The sequence below is a fragment of the Nycticebus coucang genome, chromosome 4, assembly GCF_027406575.1.
Source record: "Nycticebus coucang isolate mNycCou1 chromosome 4, mNycCou1.pri, whole genome shotgun sequence".
Taxonomy (NCBI): Eukaryota; Metazoa; Chordata; class Mammalia; order Primates; family Lorisidae; genus Nycticebus; species Nycticebus coucang.
In genome coordinates this window covers 81,977,731-81,996,598 of record NC_069783.1, presented here as the reverse complement: position 1 = coordinate 81,996,598, position 18,868 = coordinate 81,977,731, and the positions used below count along the sequence as shown (strand labels likewise).

The window sequence follows — 18,868 nt, the reverse complement described above, 5'->3', positions numbered from 1 at the left end:
ACTCAAACATCAGAGGTAGCAGGGGTTACAGAGAAATCCAGCACAGATCTGCTTACGCGGAGCAGACCCTGCTTCAGATACACCGTGGTGGGAACACTCAGTGGACTTTTGGTCAATTACTGGAGATGAATGATGTACTAGTATGGGAGTCAAAATCTCTGGGGGGTTGCCATCTTAGGGATTTCCATACTTTTGTGGGTTTTAAATCCATAAACTCAACAGGATGTCGTGGTTTACCGCCAAGAAATTTTCCGCCAAAGCTTTGAAAGGAAAAGAGTGAAACAACCATCTTAATATATACCCAGAAAATTCTACATAATAAAAGGACCTCAAATCTTGGGAAAAAGACTTTTCCAAAGCCTTATTCCATCTAGGAAGAAATGGATTTACCCAATTCCTCCTCTCTATCTTTCCTTTTTCACCTAATTGAAGAAAGAAAAAGCTAAGGAACTCTTGTGAAAGTTGTAGCCCAATTACATAGACCAACTAAAAGATTGAGACTTTATAGGACGTGTGATGCTTCACCTCCCTCACATTTTGCCACCACATTACCAGGACTCTACTATCATAACAGCTGAAAAGCTGCAGGAAATACCCTGTTTAAAAAGAAGACAGAAACAAGGGTACGGGAGAAATCAGAACCCTCTGGCTCCTAGAATTACAAAAAACATTAGGAACAGCCCAAATCAGAAGAGTAACATAAATCCTCACTCAATTCCTCTTAAAAAATCATGTCTGCTATTCAACAAAAATAACAAGTCACGCTAAGAAGCAAGAAAAGTAATAATTTGAAAAGATGCGATAGTATCAGACACAGATACTGATATATGACACAGATCACTGATTATACAATTATCAGATAGGAAATTTAAAACAACTACTATTCTTACATTAAGAGTTATAACAGGCAAAGCCCACAGCATAGAAAATCACATGGATCATGCAAGAAGAGACAGAAACTCCAATAATCAAAATAAAATATCGCAAGTCAAAATACCACAACAGAAATAAGGAATGCCTGTGATGGGCTCAATGGTATTTGGCCAAATAAAGTAACAGTGAGCTTAAATATGTCAACAGAAAAGTCCCCAAATAAATTGAAAAGAGAAAAATGTATGCAAACACAGAGCAAGTTGTCCAAGAACTGCAGAGCAATTTCAAAAGGTGTAATATAAAGGGTGTTGGACTATCAAAAAGAAAACGTGGGAGAGAATACAGCAAAAATTTTGAAATAATAATAGCCGAGGATTATCTGTTATTAATGATAAGTAACAGATCACAGATCCAGGAAGCACAGAAAACCCCAAGCAGGATTAGTAGAAAAATATCATAATCTGAACCAGAAGTGAATATTGCTATGTGAAAGAAGCCAGTTTGAAAAGTCTACATACTGTACGATTCTAATTACATAACATTCCAGAAAAGGCAAAACTATAAGTAAATCTCTCATTTATTGCCAAGTGTTTGGGAGATGGTAGGCAGATTAAAAAGTTGAAACACAGGAGACTATTCAGGGCAGTGCAAATCATTCTGTAATGATGCTATAATGTCGGATGCATAACATTTTGCATTTACCAAAACTCATAGAACTTGCAGTAAGAAGAGTGAACCTTGGTGTATACATATTTAGAAACATCATTTAGCAGTTTAAAGTTCCCAGGAATTATTGCAGACTGTATCAAAAGAATCTAACTCTATTACAAATCTATGAAACTACTTCATCTAAGTGGGTAGTAGGAAGTGTTTTTGACCTAATTAGCTTTCAAAATCACTGAAGGTAAAAGACACTGCACATAAACACTTTAATCTAGGTTATAAAGTTGTTTACCTGCATATATAGTTAACAATTATGATACTGCTATATATGCATATTGCTGTTCATAACTAAACAGATGGCAGATGATAGGAGCTCGATTTCTCATTGTTGAAGTGAAAGGTTACAGATAAGCAAGATGAGGAGGCTACTAAGGTCTACTTGTTGATGGATTTGAGTTGGAGACATCAGTATGCGCTTAAGTTTAGCTTAAATAGATACAAGTATTTATATATAAAGCATATATGGATATGGTGTGTGCACAAGTTAGCACACAGGGATATTTCCTTTCTCTGTCAGTTAAGAAGGCCTAGAAACAATGACAAGCCAAGAGCAATGAGCACAACTAACACCCATGTCTTGGTTTCTAATATTATTCTCTAATCATAGAATCAGGGCTCCTTGGAGACATGGATAATTCTAAGACTGAGCATAAAATATACAAGATAAGTCTGGACCACCTTGTAGTGCCAGAAGGTATAAAAGTTGTTGAAGGAATTAAAAATAAACTGCACCATCCTAATGACTACTATGAATTAAAGGCACTTGAAAAACAGCAGGTGCAAAAAGATCGCTTTGACCTCTTTTCTGTGTCCTAGAAGCAGAAAACGAAATTCTTGTGTGACTCTCTCCCTATACAAGTAAAGGCAACATCCTTATCTTCAAGGAAGAGAAATAAAGACTTTGAAAATTCTATACAGACCTTGTTAGAGCTCCCAACACACACATACACACACACACAATTTAGTTGCTTCTTTACAATTTATGACTTTGTCTAATTCAGTACACAAGTATCTGACCCTAACTTCTTTGGGACTATGCTGCTTTATGGAGATGCTCTTATGTTATGTAAAACTTGTGTTAAATAAAAGTGTATGCTTTTTGTCATTGATCCACCTTATTTTGTCTCAATCTATTTTTTTCTTTTTCTTTTTCATTTATTTATTTATTTTTTTGAGTCAGAGTCTCACTTTGCCACCTGGGTAGTGCTGTGGAGTCAAAATCACAGCAACCTCAAACTCCTGGGCTCAAGCAATCCTCTTTCCTCAGCCTCCTGAGTAGCTGGGACTACAGGCACTCACCACAATGCCCGGCTATTTTTTAGAGACAGGGACTCGCTCTTGCTTAGTCTGGTCTCAAACTCATGAGCTCAAATATTCCACACACATCAGCCTCCCGGAGGGCTAGGATTACAAGCGTGAGCCACTGAGCCTGGCCTGTCTTAATCTATTTTTGAGTGCTACAACAGAATATCTGAGACTGGGCAACTTATAAAGAAATTAAATGTATTTAATTCATGTTTCTGAAGGCTGGAAAGTTCAAAATCAGGTAGCTGCATCTGTCAAAGGACTCATGCTGCATCGTACCCTAGTATTAAAGGGGAAAAACATGCAAGCATGTGCAGAAAAAAATACAAGGAAGCAGAACTTGCTTTTGGATCAGTCTGCTCTTGCAGTTACTAAACTATGTTCACAGAGGCTAATCTTTACATCTCTATATTATTAGAAAATAAGGGCTTTTCAGTGCTTCTCAAACTTACAGTAAGTTATCATAAGTTTATTTTTCTTTTTGAATTGTTTGAAAAACTAAAAGTAACATTTGCTATTCAACATTAATGACTTGACTTGCAAATGCAATATATAAAAATAAGACTCATTTATTTTTATAGCTTCATTTACCAACATGGTTTATTGAAAGCTGTTCAACCAAATAGAAGCACAGCAAATTTTATTGATACTCTTTTCATATAAACAATTGCGCAGATATAGGTATAATGTGCTTCTTATCTTCTCTTAGTATACAGAAATTTCAAAGTCTTTCATCACTGTAAAGTATTGTCTTTGAAACTTTACTGATTACCATTTTAAGTATTAGAATATGACTCCAGAAGGAATTAAATTTAAGTTCAAGAAATGTCAAACTTTAACATACAACTATTATTCTAATCCCTATCAATTCCCTGTACACTTAAAATGTTTTCTTCCTACTGCTATCTTTTTGACATATGTTAAGTAGATAATTATAAGCATTTAATTTCTGGTGATAGAGCCAACAAAATAGAAATAAAAACTACATATAAAGCTTTTCTGCTTTGGAAAAGCTTGAAGCTCAGTTTTGTACTATAAGGCTGAATTGCAGCAAAATGCTAACAGTAGCTGCACTTTTATTTTTTTAACATTAGAACAAATTTAAAGAAGAGACATTTGTTCACAGGCAAGTAGGCTGTGTGTAGAAATCAATCTAAATGTCCAGTACAAAATCGTATTTTTGAAAAGGCATTATGCAGCAGGATTTTTAACGGCACGGACGTTCTCTCTTTAGATGCCATGAATAAAAAATATCCCTGCAATTTAGACCATGAACAATACAGGCACTTGAACTGAAGAAAATACCTGAGTTATTTTATTTTCTGAGTTATTCAGAATAACTTTAATGAGGGAGAAAGAAGTGATTTTCTTTTTGTTGTTGTTCTTTAGCTTCGGTGAAATACTTTCTACATCAGTCATTGGCCTTTCTTTGATTAATAGATAAAAATTTCAAGAAAGTTAGTTTCTTTACAGTTACCTAGCAGTAAAAACATTGCTATATGATGTATGTTAAATTATTATTGTGAGACAAAGTGTGATATACAAGTATAGGCCTTTTCCTAAAAGTTTTGGTTGGGATTTTTGAATTTTTCCTTTATAAATAAAATTTTGCACTTTAAATTTTGATGTTTTTCTGATCTCTAGATTTTACATTTAGCTAATTGTTTATTATATGTCACATCTTTTTTTATTGTTAAATCATAGCTGTGTACATTTGTGCAATCAAGGAGTACAATGTGCTGGTTTCATATACAATCTGAAATATTCTCATCAAACTGTTCAACATAGCCTTCATGGCATTTTCTTAGTTATTGTATGTAGACATTTGTATTCTGCCTTTAGTAAGTTTCACATGTACCCATTCTAAAATGCACCACACATCTTTCAAAGTGTAGTATGGTCATTTGAAATGTTATCACTATTACAGTTCCTGTTGAAAGACTGATTTACCCATAAAGCTTACAATATTTACTTCTCCAGATTTTACTAAAAAGGACACGTTTCTTTAACTGACTTCTGAATAGTCACATGGACATAAAACTGAATATTATCAGTTTAAATGATTATTTTTATTTAACTTTCAGTGGAAAGTTTTGATAAGGATCTTACACTGGGGTGCTTACATCATTACTATACTGGACACAATCCTTCTTTTCTGTTAATGCTCTCTCCTCCACCCAGCCTCAATTTTTTCCTTACTCCTCTATATAATTAATGATCCAGGTTTCAAATTCTGAACTTAAAACAATTCTGAACTTAAAAAATCAAAAAATTTACATTAGCGAAACTTGCTAGATTTATCACTAACACTTTATTCATAGACTGTTTTTGCACAACTTATCATGTACACATTTTTAAAACGTTTTTCAATCCAAAAGTTTGTATGACAAAGGTTAGAATGTATCATAAACACAACATTTTAAAGTACACTGTTCTTGGCTTCTCTTTTGATGATTAGTTACCTAAACTATTGAAGAAAAATAGGCTAAATTTCGTGCTGATCATTTTAAATCTCTTAATTCTAGCAAAAATCTTTATGGAACTGAGAAAACTTACTTCTTCCCCTCCGTTAGCAAACATCTGATACACTTTGGTTGCCTAAAGAAGTTTGAGTCTATTTCAAAAGTGCCCATTCCACTCCACTTTATGCGGTCATCTCTGTATGTTGAATGGTGATTTTAAAAATGAACAGAAGTGTATTCCTTTCCCTAACACCACTTCACTCCGCTAGATCTCAGGCAAGACTGTTAGGATAAAAATCTAAAATATGTAAACAAAGCTTGAGGATAATTTTACGTACTTGTTGAATCCTTTTTTTGTTAACAGAATCATGCAGCAGTATTAAGTTATACAGGATAACACACCTGAATTTGATTTCATTTCTTGATATTTCTTTAACCCCACCATGAAGTTATATATTAATCTGTACATATTTATCTAATTGAAAAGATAAATAAAATGTCACACATTTTAGGCCCTACAAAATAGTATAAAATCGTATGTTTATTTCAGATTATATCAATCTCCGTTTCTCAAATTCTTCCTTAAACAGGCTTTATCTTGCTGTTTCCCTCATTCGTTAATGCGTTGAATGACATTATTGACACTTTCATGCTATGCTGGATAAGAAGCATGCTTTTATTTATCTAAAACTTATTTAAATATAATAAAAGTTTTATACTTCCTAATAACTGATAATATGGCCTGCTGAGATATAATACCAGAAGGAGAAATTCTGGAACTATTTTGTATAAGATAAATCTCTTGAAAGAACATGAGTTTAATATTAGTCTTAAAAAATAAAACCTTTTTATGTGGCACAATATAATTCCTCATTCAAATACCCAATTGTTCAATCTGTATCAGATTACTAAACAGTCTTTTCCCAAAAATGAATGTAAATGTTTTAATCTGTCAATAAAACAATACATCTATTTGTAATTATTGACTTCTAACTGACCTAGAAACATTTAGTAATATAACGATGAACATTTTTTTTCTTTTCTTTTTTTTTTTTTTTTTGAGACAGAGTCTCAGTCTTTTGCCCTGGGTAGAGTTCCATGGTGTTATAGCTCACAGCAACCTCAAATCCTTGGACTTAAAAAAAAAAAAAAAAAAAAAAAAAAACAACCTTTTGAGCTTAAGAGATTCTCTTGCCTCAGCCTCCTAAGTAGCTGGTACTACAGGCACCTGCCACAATGCCCAGTTCTCTTCTTGTTGCATTTGTCATTGTTGTTTAGCAGGCCTGGGCTGGAATCAAACCTGCCAGCCTCAGTGTATGTGGCTGGCGCCATAATCACTGTGCTATAGGCACCGAGCCTTCCTTGTTTTTTAGAATTCAAAATCAATGTTATACCATGTCTTTGCATGTTTCCTTGATAATGTAATTATAACTAACTTTACTATTCTACATCTTAAGTCCACTAATTTCTATAGAAGTAAATATTATAACAGAAAGAAAGTGAGACATAAACTTTGGGTAAAGAAACACATGTTTATCGAACATGTTTTCTCAGTGCTTTCAACACTATTTTTGAAAATGTAATTGGAGAAAATTCAAATAAAGTCATCATTAAAGCAAACAGGATTAATTCCTCTCTTGCAGTATCTTAAGTACCATACTTCTGACAATTAGGAAAAACAAAAACTGTGGCTCTCCATCACTATTTTTATGTTGGCTCCATTTGTCAAGCCTTGTCTGACTCATTTCTATGCATTCCTGTTTTAAATGTCTGTGGTATGTAGCAGCTGTTGTTAAACTTACATTTTTTATAGCATTATTTTGGGCTTTGTGATACTTCAAGTAAAGTCTCAGTAAAAGGGTGCTTTGTGAAACATTGTCTTCCAGAAGCATCTCAGTAACAACAGGAATATGCATACTCATACACAAACATGGAAGTTAAATAACCTTATGTTGAATAAAGGCTGGGTCAGAGATGAGATTAAGGAAGGAAATTGCATCAGAGAAATGCAAATCAAAACTACTTTGAGAAATCATCTAACTCTGGTAAGATTAGCCCATATCACAAAATCCCAAGACCAGAGATGTTGGCATGGATGTGGAGAAAAGGGAACACTTCTACACTGCTGGTGGAAATGCAAATTAATACATTCCTTTTGGAAAGATGTTTGGAGAACACTTAGAGATCTAAAAATAGATCTGCCATTCAATCCTATAATTCCTCTACTAGGTATATACCCAGAAGACCACAAATCACATCAAACAAAGATATTTGTACCAGAATGTTTATTGCAGCCCAATTTATAATTGCTAAGTCATGGAAAAAGCCCAAGTGCCAATCGATCCACGAATAGATTAATAAATTGTGGTATATGTACACCATGAAGTATTATGCAGCCTTAAAAAAAGATGGAGACTTTACCTCTTTCATGTTTACCTGGATGGAGCTGGAATATATTCTTCTTAGTAAAATATATCAAGAATGGAAGAAAAAGTATCCAATGTGCTCAGCACTACTATGAAACTAATTTATGGCTTTCACATGAAAGCTATAACCCAGTTATATCCTAAGAAGGGGAAGGGGAAAAAGGAGGGGAGAGAGGGAGGAGGTGGGAGGAGGGAGGGTGATTGGTGGGATTACACCTGTGGTGCATCTTACAAGGGTATATGTGAAACTTAGTAAATGTAGAATGTAAATATCTTAACATAATAACTAAGAAAATGCCAGGAAGGCTGTGTTAAGCAGTGTGATGAAAATGTGTCAAACGGTCTATAAAACCAGTGTATGGTGCCCCATGATCACATTAATGTACACAGTTATGATTTAATAATAAAAAAAAGAGTTGTTAACTAGGTACTAATTTTTAAAAAATGATTCAAGTTCTTTTGTCATTATTTATTGTTTCCAATTCAGACACATGGTTTTGTATTAGATGAAAATACTAAATAAAATTAGTGGTGCATCTGAAAAAAAAAAAAATGTTTGCCTCTTTCACAAACAAATATAATCTCTTCTTTGGTTGTTTTTTTAATGGTTACATCCTTTTTATTATTTTTTATTTATTTAACGGTCAGATATCTGGTGAATTGTAAGCATAGTTGGTTGCTTCTAAATGTCACAGCAGTTGGGTTTCAATCTCACTTTTCTCCTGGACCGTTGAATATCCCAGACCCTTAGTCTGGCTTTGTGATGTCCATTTCACTAACTGCCCTGGCTAGGGCTACTAACTTGCCTACTTCAGAGCCTCTTATTGCCTCAATCCGTCTTGAATTCCCTGTCATATTCTATCTAGCATGAGTGCTGTGTCAACTTGATTACTTAATCAACAAATAGCTGTGGAAAAACCTTATGGACTGAAGAATTCTGTTTGTAATAGGTTGTTGCTGATCATGATGTACTACGCATAGGGTAATTTGCTAAACAGATTTCTTAGCAGAAGCATTTGCCTGACAAGCAGTTATTTTTTTTGACTGGTCTTTTTAGGCACTCCCTGGGCACTTAAAGAACCAATATTTCTGCCCTCCTGCATAAAGTATCTGATGATTTCATGTCTAAAACAAACATTTTGGTTGAGATCAAAATCAGATTCTAAGGCACATAGCTATTAAAGATAGTTATAGATACATGTGTTTTAAAGCATTATCAGCTATTTCTACTATCATTGTTATGCTATAGATCTATCATCTTGGGCTGAAAGCATACCAAGGAGATGATCCTTAGCTAGAACTGAATGAAGGACACCAACAGTGAAATAATTCAGAAACAATGTAGAAAGGTGGTGGGTGATGGTGCCAATCAAACGTCTAGCTAGTGCCAGACCACCAGGGAGGAAGAAATTAAAACACAGAGAAAAAAAGAACTGACATAGTAATAGAAGGCTAATATCAGCACAATTAGATAAATGTGCATAATCTTAGATTTTACTGAGTAAGCAAAAGACCAGTGAAAATTGAAGATTCAAATAGCTCCCTATATCAGACCAGAGTATTTCTTAGGAGGGAAAGATGCAAAATGATAGATTCACAACCCACAAATGAATATTTTAGTGGTTGCTGTCTGTCTGTCTTCTAGAATTGAGTACTAAATTTTATTGTCACCTACCTTTTCTCTTAGAATGTATTTATCTAAAACCTCCTAAGTGTCAGATACTGTGATAAATCATTGACAATAAAATGATTAAGAGGCTACAAATTGAACACATATATAGGGCAAAATTATCTCCAGTTCTCTATTCTGTTTTATTCTACCTGTTTATTGCATTCCTGCTCTCAGAGGCTCCTTGAAAACTTTAGTTTTTTATTCAGCACTATAACCCAACTTCAAGAACGATGCCTGCCAAGTTATAAGCACTCCAAACATAGTGGTTGGATGAATAAATCACAAATAGAAATTACAGCATGACATCTCTTACTCGTGAAATTCACAATGATTACAAAGTATAATAACATCAACTATTAAAGTAAAATATGTACTATACTAAAACAATTAATGACGGTTTATTTTGAAATATGTTTTAGATTTTAATTTTGCCATGTTTGTCAAAATTAAAATGTACAAATCCCTTAAGAATAGTTCTTAAATATATTTGTACAAATGATTTTAAAAAATCAAGATCCTAAACATTTACTTACCTTTTTTTCCTTAGAGATAGGGTCTTGCTGTTCTACCCAGGCTGGAGTGCAGTGGATGCAATCTAATTCACTGTAGCTTCAAATTCCTGAGTTCACATCATCCTCCCTCTTCAGCCTTCTGAATAATGGGGACTCCAAGTTTGCACCTTTATATCTAGCTAAGCTTTGAATTTGTTTTAGAGAAGAGGTCTTATTATGTTGCCAGGAAAGGTCTCAACCACTTGGCCTCCAGTGATCCTTTCACCTGTGATTCCCTAAATTACTGGGATTACATGCATGAGCTACCAAAGTATCATCGAAGTATCACAACACAACTATAATATTCATCATTACAGAATAAGAAACATAAATTATGAGTACATCCTTTAAATAGAAGAATGTTGGGAAGCCATAAAAATGACACAGATTAAAATAAAACTTATAGATAGTAATGATAATAATATTTATATTGAAAAAAGCATGTACTGTATAATATCACTGAAAAATGTGATGTACATTATATAACTGTTGTAGTATAAACTGGTGATGTTTGATAGCTAAAACAGTTTCCTTTTGATTAAGTGATGTGCCCACATATATTAATCTTGGCCAGACAACATATAAATATGACATAAGAACCCAATCTAGAAGCAACTTGGCAGTTCCAGCTTCTTTATGTTTCACCTCTGCCTATGATTACTAGAATTGCTGAATTTTTTTGAAAGGTTTTATACTTGGTAAGACCTCTGATTCTAATGAGGCTGACTTGATAATATGTGTATAATCCTTTCAGTAATCCAATACGCATATTCACGTACACTACAAATACCTATGTCAACTATGCATCTATTGTTCGTGAGTATGTGTGTGTGTGTGTGTTTAGAATATCTTTAGAAGGGTTTATGGAAAACTCTGAAAAGGGATTACTTCTAGGGAGTGTGACTAGTAATATTAATTGTAAAGGAAATTTTTTCTTTTGCTTTGATTTTTGCATTTTAGATGTTTAAATGTCTTGAAGTGAGTTAGCATAAATAATAAAAACTAACAACAAAATTAAAGATAATTAAATATATTATGAAACAATTATAAACAAAGCAAATTTGTTTAAAAACATTTACATGTAAACAGTGTAATTCAATTTGCCTTTTAGAAAAACAAAATATTTCAGAACTGGCAAGCATAGATCAGACCGGTGAGAGGATGTTAATATCAACACTATTTAAGACGGTGGTCCAATAATCCAGGCATGAAGTGAGGAGCACAACTTAAGCATCATAAAATATTCATAGGAAATGAACCTATTAAGTTTGAAAAGGAGGATGCCAACTGGGTATGGAGAAGGAGAATGAGGAAGAAGAAGAAATATTCAAGCTAATTGTGTTAAAAGCTTTTTATGGGTAAAGGTAATTAAAATAACATAAATATTATAGTAAATTAGAGGAAGAAACATTGGACTCAGAAACTTGGTGAAGTAAAGTTTCTCCTTAGAATTATGAGTTGAGACCCTGGCTAAGTCAAAATACAAAAGAGCACATGGCATTATCGCAGAATGAAAGGTTATGTTTTATTTAGAAAAGCCCCAGTGAACTCAAATGTAATGGCATCATAACTGAAAGAAAATCACCTTATTAGAGTGATTTATGACAATTACGGCAATTAATTCTTTTTAATGAGCCTTTTGGGGGTACACAATGAATGTCTTTTCTAATTTTAGAGACGTATAATGGAGAAAATTAATGTAGTTAGTGAACAATCAAAATTTTCTGCATATATTTTACATTTGTTTCAAGGTTCTCATGTACAAACAAATTTGGAAGTGGAAAATCTGTAAAGCTTGAAGTATTTTTTGAAATTCATAAAAGGTATATTCAAAATATGATAATGATTGCTTTTATTTAGAAATAGATGAGTCCAGTGATTTTTATGTGTGGAAATTTTCTGTCTTATATGTCTAATTTTGAATAACAGGAATATCAGCTAATCTCAATGAAGAAAGAAAAACAGAGATTGGCATGGTAAAAAAAAGTGCACATTATCTTTGCAAGCTGTAAAATTAAAAAAAAAAAAAAAGGCATATTATTGTCCCCATTGTGTGTGTGTATGTGTGTGTAAGAGGGAAGACAATTATTTTCACAAACTTGTCCTGGAAAAAGTACTACATACCTCATTGCTAAACATTACTACAGCCATCTGGCAACCGTAGTGACCTTCAGCAATGAGGTCTGTAGCACTTTTTCCTGATGAGTTGCAAACTTAATTGTCTGGCTTTGTGTATTTAATTGGAAGATCTATAAATTTGAAATATTTTGATAATATTGACATTAAAAAATAGATGTTGTTAACATGACATATTCAGAAAAGCAGAGGCACCTTTGGATATCATTTAAGAATCTCAAATCTGAGGTTTCAAATTAAATTTTTGCTAATATAATAATTTTCTAGTTGTAGGTGGGAAATAAATGTCCATGATGCTGAAATAGGAACTGATCACAACATTACATCCATCAGTTTATAACATAAGCCTATGAAAAGATATAGTATTATTATTCAGTGGACAGGTTATTTTATTCCTTATGAAAGGTGAAAAATAAAAAAAGGTTATTTTATTCCTCATGAAAAGTGAAAAATACAAGAACAAAACAAAACTGGAAACTAAGAAAATTCTTCTGCTTTTAATATCTTGGCATTTCAAGATTCCATTAACTCTTTTAAATTTTTCTATCAACGTCAAAACATATTTATCCTAAAATAATGTAATAGCTTAATAGGTCACCCTTTCCTTAACCCATTTTCAATGTAGTTTTCCAAATAATTTTTGCAAATGATACTTGGACTGTATTAGTTCCGTGGTTAAGTGATCTAAAAGTTCTTATTGCTGACAGACTAAACCCAAACCTTTTCTATGAATTAATATTTATTTTAGGCCTGGCCTGGCATAATGGCTCACACCTGTAATCCTAGCACTCTGGGAGGCTAAAGCAGGAGGATCTCTTGATCTCAGGAGTTCAAGCCCAGTCTGAGCAAGAGCGATATCCTGTCTGTATTAAAAATAGAAAAACTATCTGGACATTGTGGTGGGCACCTGTAATCCCAGCTACTCAGGAGGCCAAGATAGGAGGATTAATTGATCCCAGGATTTCGAGGCTGGTGTGAGGTTAGCTGAGGCCCTGGCACTTTAGCCTGGGCAACAGAGTAAGACTCTGTTCCCACCCCACCCCAAAAATTGTTCTTTTAATTAACCATGTAACGTCTGCTCCCTTTACTATTTCATCTCTTGCCATTAGCAATTTTCAGCTAATGTTCACAAGCTCCCTAATCCATTGTTACCCACTGCCTTTCCCATTTTAAGCTCCTGCTTATTGTTCAGATTCTTCTTTTTCAATCTGCTGTTCCTGCTTTAATTATCATCTCCTCTTATGATAAACAGCACTTGCCTTTTTTTCTTTTTTTCTTAAGGTTTTTTTTTTTTCAGGTATAAAACTGCACATTTCTAAAACATTGTACAGTTGTCACTCTCCTCATGAAATCTGAGCACTCATTAAAGGCAATGATTGTGATTTTTTCATCATTATGTTACTATTAGCTGTCGCCACATAATGATTGGCTTTTAATAGGTGTTTAATTAATGTTAAATGAATTAATTAATCTTCACTATAGCACACTTAAACTTTCTCACAACAAAATTATTCCTTCAAAACTTATATAAAACTTTATAAAAACAACTTATTTAATTATCAGATTGTGACAAATATTGACTGACTTTTCTCTGTGTGTATGTACAAATTTTATTTAGTATTCTTAAAGAGTATACAAAATGAATACTTGAATGATAAGAAGGATATAAGTATTTTTCTCCATAGGAAAGCACAAGGAAAAGACTAAAATATCAAGCTTCTCAAGAACTTCTGAATGAAGTAGCCTTTCCCACAAAAATTCAGCTATACACAATTCCCAAATTCGTTTTATGAACCTCATGAAGCTTTTATGAGTGCAGATACATTTAGCAAGTCATGATCTCCATCTTGGTATAAATACACTTCCCTGATTAGTATGGGAGACACAGACAGAAAGTTCTTCAGGACTATATTATTGTCTTCATCATACTTGTCCTTTCGGTGTTAATATATCTTGCTTTATATTTTCTCTGAAGATACAAATAGAATCCTTACGATTTTTTAAAGTTTCCAGTTCTTCATTATTTCAGGGTTTCCTCCATACATTTTCAAGGTAATTGCATTACTACAGTATGGGCATTCACCAAATACGATGTTGAAACTCTGTCTACTAGTCGTAGTCCTCTCAACCACTCATATAAACATCTTTGATGGAAAGGCTGTCTACACTGCGGATTATCACACACTTGATCAGGAACACACCATCAAGTTGATAGGCATAACAAATTCCACAATCCATAGTAAGATCAGATTTTTCCAGGATAGCACAAGCTGGAAAATCAATTTCTAAAAGACCTTTCAAACTCTGTAACAGACTATTTTCTGGATCCCACAAATGTATATTGCTGCTCAGCTTAATTCCCAGAGGTTTTATCACATGGTCAGCTCCAAGAAAGCAACATTCTGAAAGCATAGCAGGATGCCTAGGGTCTACCTCTATATTTATGGAAAACATTATTTCCTAATGCAATTCTGCGTGCTGCTTCACTCTGTGTAGGTTTTTCTGGCTCAAGCACCCAGGTCTCATCAATTTCATCTGTAACATCCCAGAATGCCTTCAGTGACCCTAATGCTGCCAAAAAACTGTGAATGCTTATTAAGGAGCTCTGTGGTGTCCAGGAAACAGAAAATGGAATAGGAAAATCCACAATACAATCTGATGATTCTGGAGAGTACTTCACCTTCAACTTGAGAGTGATTAGATGCCCTCTACTTTTAACTTGATGGTACTGAAACTAGTATCCACATATACAATTTTATCCCAACCTAGAGTTCCTATCTCTTCATTAAGGCTAGAGTAGTACTGAGGAGGAGGAAGCAGCACACACAACTCTTGTCTATTATTTAAAGCAGCTTACAAAATCATCTTCAACTACATCGTAAAGCCCATTAGATCAGGCGAGTATTGCGTTCTCTGTTGGATTATTTGATGGTATCTACTAAGTATTGCTCTCAGCTGCCAACTACATAGTAATCTGGTGGTCTTCATCTGTAAATCTTCAGGCAGCAATATTTTAAGGTGGAAGTCTCTTCCCTGAGCTGAAATGAATCCCTTATACACAGTTTTCTCCCAGTTCTGAGGTAGAAGCAACGAGCACTGGTGCAATGGGCTCGACTGACTTTTCTTACAAGAACTTTTGCTAGCCTTCACGTAAGTCACCAGGAAGATAAAAAAATAATAAAAATACATTCATCCCTATGTTGCAGAGCTGTTCATCTTTATTATTATTTTCTACTTGAAAATGCACTATTTTTTATTATAAGAAGAATAATAGATAAACATGGCAAGACACTTTCAATAAAGATAATATAATTTGAAATAAAATGATACTTTTTCTTCTCCTCAAACTATTTTACATTACCTGAGGATAGGAAAGAAAGGGCTATACCTATCCATTTCCTTTCTATTTACAGTTATTTATATAAAATATCACACACACACATATATGTGTGTATATACATATATATATGTTGGTTTATCATTTTCAATCTGTCATTCTCAATTTGAGATGATGCTTCCTAAATACAAAGTGTGAAATTTAACTAAATATTAAAACATTTATGATTTATTCTTACCAAGTGTTATTTTTATACCCTACATTATTTTAAATATGTTCAAATTAACAAATAATTCTAATAATACATAGCCATAACATTTTAGCCACTATTAAAATAATTAGTTCAATTTGTTTAGTAGTGAAGGTATGTGATCCTGAATTATTAAACTTGCACCTTTTAAAGGTATTCAAAGCAACGAGTTCTAATATATACTCTATTTTCAGTTTAATCAGTTGGACAAAATTTTACTATAATTTAATTTGTTTTGTCCTTGGATAACATTTCTTTCTTTGTACTTTCTTACTGTAATTATATTTCTTCTCTGAAAAGAGTGTGTACTTGGGGTATATATGCTTGTGTCTTTTTTTTCTATTGAGAGATGAAACTCTTTCTTGACATCTCATGGCTCTCCACGTTCCCTCACCCACAGTGGTTTGGTCATACATGGAAACATTGCCTAAGTTCATCTACTATGGTAGACAAGATAATGGACTCCAAACACATCAGTGTAACAATGGATGCAGTCTGATTTTTCTAAATACGTTTCTTCCTACTGCACAGGTCACTTCTTATAAGAGTAGTCTCAGGAATCTTTTTTTCTGGCATTGAAGTGAATACTTTCTTGAACATTATTCAGTTCTCTACTTGTGGAAGTTCTCTGGTTTGGCTATTCCTAAAATTATACTGGTAAAATCCAAATCTGCCCAGGTAAATTTGCCTAAGTTATGCAAGGGAAAGTTATCCTGTAATGCACTTGCATTTCTCTGAGTTCTAGGTTAATGCCAGGGACAAATACAATGTGATCCCTTGGATTTCTTTTGAGAATCTTAAGGGTAAGAGAATATATGGGAGATGATCCAATTTGGGTACACAACCTTCTCACTTATCCAGAAAACGACAAATGAAATTTCTAAATTCCATTTTGTCAAATTATAACATCTTGTACATGCGAAATACATTCACCCACCACTCTAAGCCCCATAGCAATTTGTATCCATTTTGGAAAAATACTTTTACTTTGCAAATCTCATTTGGTGTCACTATTTTCTTGACATAAAAATTATAGGTATCACGTTCCGGGTATACATTTATCAGAGAAAATAGAAGAAAAGTATGTGGTTGTAGGGACATATAAATCATGTACATGTATATAAATATATTTATATTCTACTACTAAGGGAGACTTCAATAAGTGCAAAGCTAAAAGACTGACAGAAGGAAACGTGGATTTCTGAGAAGAACACCAATAAAGTGAAAAAAAGAAAGCAGAGTAAGGCAAAATAATTACAAAATTCTCTGCTTATTATATTCCTATGAGTACAGCTTGCCGTAACTTTGATGTCTTTTACTCTTCTACTCACTTTGGAAAGTCAAGTATTTTGAAACTTTAAGAATTCACATACTAAATTATATGGGAGACAGAAATAAAATTGGCTTTGAAATGAAATAAAATGCTATTCAATATTATAAAGACTTTTTCTTTTTTTATTAAGTCTTTTGTACATAGATCATAAATACATTTATGCTCATTTGAATGTTTTGATTATTTGTACAAATTGGAGTGCTTACATCATACTAATCAACATAGCTTTCATCTCATTTACCCAATTATAGCATTAGGACATTCGTGTTGTACACATGATAGAACCAACTTGTACTTGCAATGTGCTCCATAGTTGTGGTCCCTATCCCCCTACTATCCCCTACTATCCCTCCCACCTTCTCCTCATCCCTCACCTTCCCCTTCCCTCCTTCATCATAGACTAACATTGTGTTTCATTTTTCATATGCAAGTGTGAGTGATTATAAATTGGTTTCACAGTAGTACTGAGTACATTGGATACTTTTTTTCCATTCCTGAGATACTTTACTAAGAAGAATATTTTCCAGCTCCATCCATGTGAACATAAAGGAGGTAAAGTCTCCACTTTTTTTTTTACTGCTGCATAGTATTCCATGGTATACGTATACCACAATTTATTAACCCATGGGTCGATGGGCACTTGGGCTTCTTTCATGACTTGGCAATTACAAACTGAGCTGCAATGAACAATCTAGTACAACTATCTTTATTGCCAAATGAATTTTGGTCGTTTGGATATACACCTAGAAGAGGAATTGCAGGATCAAATGACAGGTCTACTTTTAGATCCCTGAGTGTTCTCCAAACTTCCTTCCAAAAGGAGCATACTACCTTGCATTCCCACCAGCAGTGCAGAAGTGTTCCCTTTTATCAACATTCACGCCAACATCTTTTCCTTTGGGATTTTGTGATGTGGGCTACTCTTACTGGAGTTAGATGGTATCTCAGAGTAGTTTTGGTTTGCATTTCTCTGATGATTAAAGATGATGAGCACTGTGCTTGCTTCGGCAGCACATATACTAAAATTGGAACAATACAGAGAAGATTAGCATGGCCCCTGCTCAAGGATGACACGCAAATTCGTGAAGCGTTCCATATTTAAAAAAAAAAAAAAAGATGATGAGCATTTCATGTGTCTGTAGGCCATGTGCCTGTCTTCCTCAGAGAAGCTTCTGTTCATGTCTCTTGCCCACAATGAAATGTGATCACTTGCTTTTTGCTTAGTAGTAAGTTTGAGTTCTCTGTGGATTCTGGTTATTAGACCTTTGTCGGTAGTATAACTTGCAAAAATCCTCTCCCTGTCTAATTTGTAAAGCTGTCTATTTGCTTTACTTAGTGTGTTCTTGGCAGTGCAGAAGCTTTTTAATTTGATTCAGATCCCAGTAATGTATTTTTGATGTTGCTTCAATTGCCCCGGGTGTCTTCCTCATGAGGTATTCTCCCAGGCCAATTTTCTCAAGCATTTCCCCTGCACTCTCTCTAAGAATATTTATAGTTTCATGTCTTAAGTTTAACTACTTTAGCCAGTGAGAGTCAATTTTTGTTAGAGGAGAAAGGTGTGGGTCCAGTTTCATCTTCTACAAGTTGCCTGCCAATTCATCCAGCACCATTTACTGAATAGGGAATTTTTCTCCCAATTTATATTTTTAATAGGCTTATCAAAAATGAAATGATGATAAGTGTCTGGGTTCACCTCTTGGTCTTCAATTCTGTTCCATACATCTACTTCTCTGTTTTTGTGCCAGTACCATGCTGTTTTGATCACTATCGATTTATAATAGTCTGAAGTCTGGAAGTGTG

General features: G+C 33.9%; 1 non-coding gene and 1 pseudogene across 1 annotated transcript; one reads left to right on the top strand and one right to left on the bottom strand.

The window, feature by feature from the left end:
* Positions 1–14,148: 14,148 nt before the first annotated feature.
* LOC128584339 (E3 ubiquitin-protein ligase FANCL-like) lies at positions 14,149–15,337 on the bottom strand (annotated as a pseudogene).
* Positions 15,338–18,063: 2,726 nt separating this feature from the next.
* Positions 18,064–18,170, top strand: LOC128585079 (U6 spliceosomal RNA). Its single transcript, XR_008379828.1, has one exon. It is a non-coding gene; the product is annotated as a U6 spliceosomal RNA (small nuclear RNA).
* Positions 18,171–18,868: the final 698 nt, after the last annotated feature.